This window comes from Misgurnus anguillicaudatus, chromosome 20, assembly GCF_027580225.2.
Source record: "Misgurnus anguillicaudatus chromosome 20, ASM2758022v2, whole genome shotgun sequence".
NCBI lineage: Eukaryota > Metazoa > Chordata > Actinopteri > Cypriniformes > Cobitidae > Misgurnus > Misgurnus anguillicaudatus.
In genome coordinates, this window is record NC_073356.2 from 4,007,984 (window position 1) to 4,018,624 (window position 10,641).

Genomic DNA, 10,641 nt, shown 5'->3' on the forward strand with positions numbered 1-10,641 from the left:
TGGAGGCATAAATGGCATAAAATGTTTGGAAATAATGACAGCAGAAAAAATATTTTCAACATATACAATATACAATGATAGCAATGATTAATAACTTATTTTTTACAAGAATATTTTTACAATATTTTAAGAAACCAGTAATTTTCTACTATACTAAAATAATCTCAGTCATATTTACTGCTAAGAGTTGATGTAGTGTCCCAGAGTTAAATATTAGTAAACTTAATATTAATTTCATATCTGAAAATACAGAACAGTATAACACATACATGTGTTGTTTTTCTCAGCAACAATGCAATTCTATGGACTTGACAAGAGGTTTTCCTGAAAATTTTTCATGTTTGAGACCTGACAAGGTGAGGATGTAGTTTGTCTTACCTCCCTTAAACTCATCATCTCTCCTTCTTCTTCCCTTTCCCTGCTTTGCACAAAACATTTCTGATGTACATCTACAGAAGCCAATAGTGATCGAGTCCAAATAAGATTAGCATTATTATTTAGAAACTTTTAGAAACTTTTTAGAAACTTCATAAGCTACACAAATATATCATCCCTGCGGCTCTCCCTTACAAAAAAGTCCAGTGGTAATCCTGTGGTACTGCTTCGGTACAACAGGAAACTACCACACAACAAATGAGTGGGGCTAAATATGACAGGAATACCACAGCACTTTTTGTTGTACTGTATCACACGAATTTACCATTAGATGCTATATGTGGTTTTTCTGTTGTTTTTGTGTGGTAAAACCATAGCGTTTGGACAGAGCTAAATATTACAGGAATACCACAGCACTTTTTGTTGTACTGTATCACACGAATTTACCATTAGATGCCATGTGTGTTTTTTTTCTGTTGTTTTTGTGTAAAAACCATAGCGTTTGGACAGAGCTAAATATGACAGGATTACCACAGCACTATTTGTTTTAGCCTACTGTATCACACGAATTTACACATTAAGGGCCCTATTTTAACGATCTAAAACGCAAGTCCGAAGCGCAAAGCGCAAGTGACTTTGTGGGCGGATCTTGGGCGCTGTTGCTATTTTCCCGGCGGGAGAAATAAGTCTTGCGCCGGGCGCAAATCAATAAGGGGTTGCTCTGAAGTAGGTTCATTATTCATAGGTGTGGTTTGGGCGTAACGTCAAATAAACCAATCAGAACGCTATCCAACATTCCCTGTAAACGCAAGGGCGCAAGTTCCATGGCGGGTTGCTATTATTATGACGGATTTGACAGGCCCACGCCAGGAGCGGTTCACAGCCGAGGAGACTGACGTTCTTGTAAGAGCAGTCAAAGACAGAGAAGTTGTTTTGTATGGGGATGGGAGAAACCCGCCCAAATCAGCGTCGGTTAAACAGGCGTGAGAGGAAATAGCCGCAATTGTCTCATCAGTTGCGCCAAGCACTACAATGATGTCAGGAGACGGGGGGATCCCAAGCTTGCCAGCATAAATCGGGCACGCCGGGCACACAGGAGGACATCGCTGCGTCCACCCTCACTGCTGAAAGGGTTTGGGGGCTTTCAAATCGGACACAAGAAACGCAAGCAAGGTCCAACCCCAAAGTACACTTACAAATCAAGTTCACATACATGAAGGTTTCTTATGAAAACATTTTAATTATTATTTAGATAAAATAAATGTAATACAGCCACACAACAAACTTATGAAAATATTTTAATCGTTATTTGCATGATAATTGTTAAACGCTGCCACACAAAATAAATAAAAACTATCACCACAATGCTCACCACAATGATTTCCCTTATCTCATGTATTAATATTTTTTATTGTAACAATTTATGATTTAATGATTTCCCTTATCTTATATTTTTTATTGTAACAATTTATGATTTGCAAAAATAACTGTTGCATCTGTGTAGATTAGATAAGCAATGCGCGTTGTGCACGCTATACATTATGGTCAAGCATGCGCCCTTAAAATAGCATAATGAACCACGCGCAACGCGCCACTGACTTTAGACTAGTTTTTTTTGGTTAGTAGCGCAATTGTTTTTTGAAACTGCAAAATAGCATAAGAGATGGTTTGCGCCGGAGCACGCCTCCTTTTTTGCGCTGAACCGCCCAGGGAGCGCAAGTTCATTCCCTAGTTTGCCGACGTGCGTCTGTGGTGGGAAAAACCCGCTGTGCGCCAGTGCAATATACGAAATGATACATGCGTCACTGACAAAGTCAATTGCGCTGGGTGCAAGATAGGGCCCTAAATGTCATATGTGGTGTTTCTATTGTTTTCGTGTGGTAGTATTATTTAATTACCTGTCAGAAACATTTATAACTCAAATCATGGTTATACAAATATTGAAAAAAATTATGAAAAAATATATATAACTTTTCATTAGGGTCCGTCTGTTCAGTTATAAAGTGATCAATTCAATTAAAAGTAATACAACTATAATAAATTATCCGAAGGTTTTGTCCATTCAGTTAAATACGAACACCTGATAGCAATAAACGTCTGCCCCCTGGAGCAGCGCTTTCTCGCGAATGCGCACGTCCGTTTCGCGACTGTTGCGTCATCACGTGATTCATTTCAAACACTGAGACGCGCGTTCTGGATAACGGAATTTCTCTTCAGGCGAGAGGTTACTGTGGTAGATTCTGAGGTAAGATTCCCTAAATTCTTGGTTAATTTATTGAAATTAATTTACAGTGATGTTAATTCAGTTGTTAGTATAATTTGATATGACTAATATATGGTAAACTTTAATGTTATCTGTTGATTTGGTGTAGCTCGAGCGCTGGCAGTTTGACCGTTTCACGAGCTCGTGGCGGAGCCTGTATTTCACTATGAGTAGTGATCTTAATTTACTTGTCTTCACCTTGAACATTTTAAAAGATATATAATTATTATATGATAAGAAAAATACAGCTACAGTGTAGTAATATTACATTTAAAGAGGACATCTTAGCACTTCTCATATTGTCTTTATAGGATGAAATGCTTCATTGTTTTTCTCACTTCATTAAGTCCCTTTGGATAAAAGTGTATGCAACTAAGTACCAAAGTTTTACTTAAATACTTTAAAAATTGTTATCCTGCAATGAAAGATATCACTACATTTAAGACTTTATTTTAGTTGGGCATCAAGTAATTGGAACTAAAGATAAATCAAGGTTAAAATAAAAACATTCCTTTTAATATTAGTATAGATACTTTGATTAATTGTGATTTTAAGTTTTGTTAAGACAACCATCATTTTTTACTGTTAGCATTTTGATTATGTACTTTTTCACAGATGCTTATACACTTTTCAACAAAATCCTGTGGTAAATACTACACAAATATGAAAGTAATACCACAAGAATATTACAGGAATACTGCAAGAATATTATATAACAGAATCCTGTGGTAATTACCGCATAAATTTGAAAGTAATACCACACAATCCCACAAGAATACTGCAGGAATATTACATTAAAACAAAATGCTATGGTAAATACTATAGAAATATGAAAGTAATGCCATAAGAATATTACAGACGCTACAACAAAATTCTGTGGTAAAGTGTCTCAAAAAACAACACAATACCTGTGGGAAATACTACAGAAATATGAAAGTAATAACACAAGAATATTACAGGAATACCGCAAGAATAGTATATAACAAAATCCTGTGGTAAATACTATAGAAATATGAAAGTAATACCATAAGAATATTACAGACGGTACAACAAAATCCTGTGGTAAAGTGTCCCAAAAAACAACATAATACCTGTGGTAAATAATACAGAAATATGAAAGTAATACCACAAGAATATTACAGGAATACTGCAAGAATATTATATTACAGAATCCTGTGGTAATTTCCGCAGAAATATGAAAGTAATACCACACAATCCCACAAGAATATTACATACTTTACAACAAAATCATGTGGTTAATACTACAGAATTATGAAATTAATATCACAAGATTACTGCAGGAATATTACAGACGTTACAACAAAATCCTGTGGTAAAGTGTCCCAAAAAAACAACACAATACCTGTGGTAAATACTACAGAAATATGAAAGTAATAACACAAGAATATTACAGGAATACTGCAGTAATCCTACATACTTGACAACAAAATCCTGTTGTAAATACCAGAGAAATATGAAATTAATACCACACAATCCCACAAGAATATTACACACTGTTAAACCTTACCAGGCTTTTTAGGAGTAAATTACTGGCAACACTGTTGCCAGCTAGTTACTGTACAGCATCTGTAATGGTGACTTACTGGCAACAGTGTTGCCAGTATAGTACTGTGTCTATGACACTACAGTGAATAACTGGCAACAGTGTTGCCAGTAATTTACTGTCTCTGTACCATTACGGTGTCTTACCGGCAACAGTGTTGCCAGTTTTATACTGTAGGTTAGGAATTACAGTTAATAACTGGCAGCAGTGATTTCAGTTAATTACTGTACAGTACCACATGCTTCAGGTATAGTACTGTATAGTATATAAAATGCTGTACTCATTGTGGTACTCTAAAACTTTTGAAAGATTCTTTTTTTATGTTACTTTATTAAAAAGGGAGAAAGAACCCCAAAATATTTAAACAAATACACTTTATAACTGTGGCAATAGATGTCAGGATCAGAGGACGAATGAACCCAATCGCAGACAAAGTCCGGGAAAACAGAAAACACTTTATTTACTAACATATAACAAAACCCACGAAGGTGTACACGACATGAAACACCGTAAGCAGATAGATAATACTAAACTTGACAAGATAACTTGGCTAGATAACCACATGAACACGAGAACAAAACAAAACACAAACCTGCCCAGAACTAAGGACACAATGACATTATATAGAAAAAATAAACAAGATAATGAGGGGGAACAGGTGATGGGAGAAAACCAATGATTACTAATAAGCAGGAGAACGAGGGGGCGGGGACAAGAGACAAGACACCGAAAGGCACATGACCCAATAAAAAAGGCCATGAACCTCCACATAGAGCAAGGATGGGTAACTTCGGTCCTGGAGGACCGGTGTCCTGCAGAGTTTTGCTCCAACTTGCCTCAGCACACCTGCTTAAAAGATTCCAGTATGCCTAGTAAGACCTTAATTGGCTGCTTCAGGTGTGTTTAATTATGGTTGGAGCTAAACTTTGCATGACCACTAGTGATGGGCAGTCCGGCTCTTTCCATTGATTCGGCTCTTTCGGCTCAAGCTCTGGCTCTACATTTTAGTGATGGCAGTCCGGCTCTTTTCATAGATTCGGCTCTTCTGGCTCGGCTCCCTTAGAAGAGCCGGCTCCCCTGCATGCGTCTGAAGATTCGGCTCTGCTCGTTCGCTACAAAGAATCAGCTCTTAGAGCCGCTCGTTCGCGAACGACCCATCACTAATGACCACGGCCCTTCAGGACCGAAGTTGCCCATCCCTGACATAGAGCATGGGACTGCCAGAACTCAAAACTGCCATCATAACTAGATATAAATACAAAACAAGACTCCTTGGCAGGATCCTGACAATAGATAAATACATAAAACAAGGAATCACAAAATTAAACTAAACAGAAGAAGTTTTCTGTAGAATTGGCAAAATAAGATAACAAAAAGCAATAATATAAACAAAGAACACTGCCACAGCATGACAGTTAAACCAAAACTAACAAAATCATACTCCAAAACAATGCAATCAAATAACAATCAGGTTATTTATTGGTATTTATTCCAAACCTGCAGTTATTCAACATAATTTAAATGATCTTCTTATATTCTTACAATTCAAGCATTAACAAAAATGTTTCATATAACACGAAGTATAAACCAGAAATTAAGCTCTGTTTTATGCATAGGCCCACTAAAGGGTTAATGATGCCACATGGTGACAGTAAAAATGACAAATTTTACCTTTTTGCTAAAGAAAAAACCACCATCAATCAAAAATGCATGATAATAAGGTGTCATGGCTTTGCAGTCAAAAAATGTTGCTATAATGGAAGTCAATGGGGCAAAAATGACCACAAACAATAAATGAGGAAGAAAAAAAATTTAATCTGATGCTGCACAAAACCTAAAAATTAATCAAAGCCAATGTTTTTTCTAATCGTTGAAATGCCCAAGACTGTGAAAAGGGTTTTTACAAAAAAATCCAGTCCAAAATCACGTTTTATATTGAAAATAAGTCATTTTGTGTTTTTTCCCAAATACTTTTTTGGGAAGTTCACTTATAAACTTTTAAAGAGGCAATTAAAGAGTTACAATCATGGAATTTTTGTAAATATTTGGTAATTTTGATCAGTATTGGGGTTGATTAACAGATTAATATTTTTTTATATTAATCTGATACATTTTTACAACTGTTTCATTTAGTGGCATTTTTTGGCCACGAACAACAGGAAAGGGCAGTGAATTTGAACAATGCACAAGGGTTAACGTTGATAGCAGATGCTAAAAACTTGCTAATCAGGAAGCTATTTGGAACCTTAACTTTATGTGTTTTAAAGACACTCACAAATATTTTAACAGTTTACTTACTAATTTTCAGCTTTAAAACATACAAATCCACTATTCTATTGTTCAACACAGCACGAGTAAACAAACAATCAAACAAGTTTATCAAGGCAAATTGGTGCCACCTGCACCTGTGTATGTGTGTATGTGTGTGTGCCAGTAATTTACCAGATAATATTACAGTTATTTTCCTTAATTGGTGCAAAGAGTAATTTACTGTAGTTTATTATTAGTGCAGCATAACTGCACCTCATATCACAGTAAAATACCTTTCACCGATGTTAAAGCTAAATACTGCCAATTTTACAGTTATTTACCCAGAAATCTACAGCAAGGGTTAACAGTGCATACTTTACAACAACATTCTGTGGTAAATGCTACAGAAATATGAAATGAATACCACACAATCCCACAAGAATACTGCAGGAATATTACAGACGTTCCTGTGGTAAAGTGTCCCAAAAAACAACACAATACCACACAATTACCACACAAGTTTTGATGTTTTATCACAGGATATACCACAGGATTACCACAGTACATTTTTGTAAGGGCTCTACAGGTCAATTCACACTGATCCAACAAACAGTCCGTTGGGTTAGTACTGTATAAAACCCCTGTTGGCAGTTGTTGGATCAAAGTAAATGAGACTTAAGAATGTTGGGGTTTGTTGGAGTTAGTTTGAGTTGGAGCAGTGTGAATTGGCCTTAAAGCTTGTTTACGATCACTTCAGATGACATGCAAAAATCTGATGGAGGGCAGGTAGTAAAAAACAGAATGGTGAGATGGAGGAAAGTTCATATTGTACTGGATTAGACACTTTTACAGAAAGGTATAAACTGAAATCATTGTTGGATTACTGATTTGAAATAGCTGTCTGCCATTGATGTGGTACAAGCAACCTTAAACTGTCAATATTTCCTTCTACTCCAGAAAACAAATAAAAGCAACGGAGGCATACAACTTTTGTGTTACCACAATGATTATTGTGTGGTTTTGGCCCAGGCCAATGGCATTCTTTTTCTGTCCCGTGGATTTATCTAGCAACAAACCTTCAATAGAACTATGCCTCTTTATGTTAGTATTGTTTATTTTAAGTTAACCACTCTTAAAGGCATGGATCATCGCAAAACATGTTAGAGTTTGTCAGCTTATTGCAATTGCATTGCAGGGTAAGTTATTAATCTTTCCGGTAACGCTTTAGTTTACAGCCCGAAAGTACTGCGTAAGTACAGCGAATTTACAGCGTATGTTTCTGTAATTATAGTATACTTATGAAGTACGTACGTACGTGTAATTATAAGGGAACAATGTATAATATTTGGGGAATAAAGGGGTAACAACCAGGAAAAATACAAATAATATATGCAGTAAAGTACTGTGTAAGTACAGCAAATTTACAGCGCATGTTTCTGTAATTATAGTATACGTACGTGTAATTATAATGGAACAATTTATAATATTTGTGGAACAAAGGGGTAACAACGAGGAAAAATACAAATAATATATGCAGTAAGTTGTCAGGAATGGTGGTGGAGAGACCCAAGCGCAGACAACTCGTAACTTAAAAGACATTTATTAAAACAGAAAAGCCCTTAAGGGAGCAAACAGAGACAAAACTTAAATTAACCATATATAACAGGAACCAAAAGACAGACACTGTTCACACAGGTAAACACAATGAACCAGCACAAGACATGAGACATAATGGCAATTAAATAGGGAAAACTAAACTAGGAAACAACAACAAACAGCTGGAGGGAATTAACTAATCAAGAATTAACAAGGAAACAGGAAGGTAAGGTTAAGACTAAAGACAGGAGAGCACGTGCACAAGACAAAATACAGGGATGTCAGGACCCTGTCACTAAAAACAAGACTAAACACACAAATGGCAGACAGGATCCTGACAGTAAGTATTTTATAACTAAGGGCTAACTATTTTAATATTACATGGTATGTATGGCTAATATGCTAAAAACGTGGGAAATTACAAATTATTTATACAGTAAGTAATTCATAACTTCGGACTAACGATTCAAATATTAGACCTACGTGATTTGGCGTAGGCTATACATACAAAACAATCTTATGTTTGAGAGTAATTTAGCGAGAACACACACATTCACTGAATTGGCTCGATCACACTCCTCTCCATATATAGCTGGTGAGTGGTGATCGCACTGGCGTCATACCATGGCTGCTTTCACATGGATTCTGCAAACTGTGGGTCTTCATTCAATCATAGTCATACACCACATATATTTTTGGAATAATATAGGTAGGCTATTAAACATTAAACATTATATATTTAGGCATAGGCTAAGTATTTTTTAACCACAGGTACATATTTTATCATTTCATGATGCATGATGATGGAGATTTCTAAACAACAAAACTTGAAATTCAGTTAATGTGTTTATGCTATTTATTAGTACGATACAATTTATTTAGAATTTTCAATAAAGGTTACTTACCTTAAGAAAGAAAGAGACTACAGGAATTTGTTGGGTCATCAAGCAAAATTAAAAATAGGCAAGGCAACTATGGTGAAAACAAAGCAAGCAAAACTAGAACTATTTCCTGTAGTTACTGTGTAAATATACCATTCTTTTGTGTTGTTACAGTCTAAGTCAAATTTTTTTACCCCCTTGTTTCACGTAGTTACAGAGTAAGTACATCATCTGCAGGCTGTAAATTAAAGTGGCACTTGTTACCCCCTTGTTTCACGTAGTTACATAGTAAAGATAACATCTGCGGTCTGTAAATTAAAGTTGTCATGACTCGGGAGGAGTGACAGGACGCAAACGCAAAGTTCAAAAATAAATAACATTTAATGACAAAAACACGAGGAATAACACGGTGGATACAGGGAACACAGGAACATCAATACAGGGAACAGACGAGGTAGCAATGACAATAATCCGGCACAGGCTGACAGAACAAAGGCGTATAAATACAAACACAATCAAACATACAACAGGTGTGGTGTGTTGGCGTAATGAGTCCATGAGAGTCCAGGTGAAACGGATAAGTGCAAAACACAAAACATGTCACAGACTAGCCGTGACAAAAGTGGTACTTGTTACCCCCTTGTTTCACGTAGTTAAAGAGTAAATACAACATCTGCGGGCTGTAAATTAAAGTGGCACTTGTTACCCCTTTGTTCCCAAAATATTATAAAATGTTCCCTTAAAATGACATGTATAAGTACACTATAATTACAGAAATGTATGCTGTAAATTTGCTGTACTTACATAGTACTTTACTGCATATATTATTTGTATTTTTCCTGGTTGTTACCCCTTTATTCCCCAAATATTATAAATTGTTCCCTTATAATTACATGAACGTTCTTCATAAGTAAACTATAATTACAGAAACATACGCTGTAAATACGCCTGTAAATGACGTTAATATCTACGTCACCCTTTGTTACCGCCTTTACTGACGTAAAAGCCACATGACAAGTGTCGGGCCACTCGCTTTTTTATGGTAAGTTTGTTCATCTGAACACTTAATTCTGTGCTGTGTCAACAAACCATCGTATTGGACTAATACTGTAACATCTATGACTAACAATTGCGTTTTGAACATAACATGAATCCTTACATAATGAAAAAAACGATGTCATCAAACACAACATTTATAAAACTTGATTACCTCATGTGTAACATGATTTCTTGTTCCCGTCTGATTGATGGCCATCAGCGTTTGAGTTAAAGACAACAAATCCCATCAGTCCACGCTGCTTCAGAGCATCATTAATCTGTGCCATTATTATTGATTTGATCTGGCGCCCTCTAGCGGCGCGGATTATACAAATTGCATCTTTAAATGTTAGTGTGGTGTTGCTAATATACTACCTGTAAAAAGATATCTTACATCTTAGTGGCATCTTTTATGAAACATGAGTAGAACGATTTTGTGTGAATCATTCGTAAAGTCATTCTGATGTAAATTTGAAGATTCATGAAAATGTTCATATTTTTTTAATGTTAGTTAGCATGAAAGAAATTTACACCTACTCCCTACCACGTGAAAAGGGTGCATAAAACTTTCAAATGCTTTGTGTTCTTTAAGACAAACTGAAAATATTGCATTTTGATGCACTATGTATCATAATGATATTTCATGTGTTCTTTTGCCGTGCCTTTTTTCATTA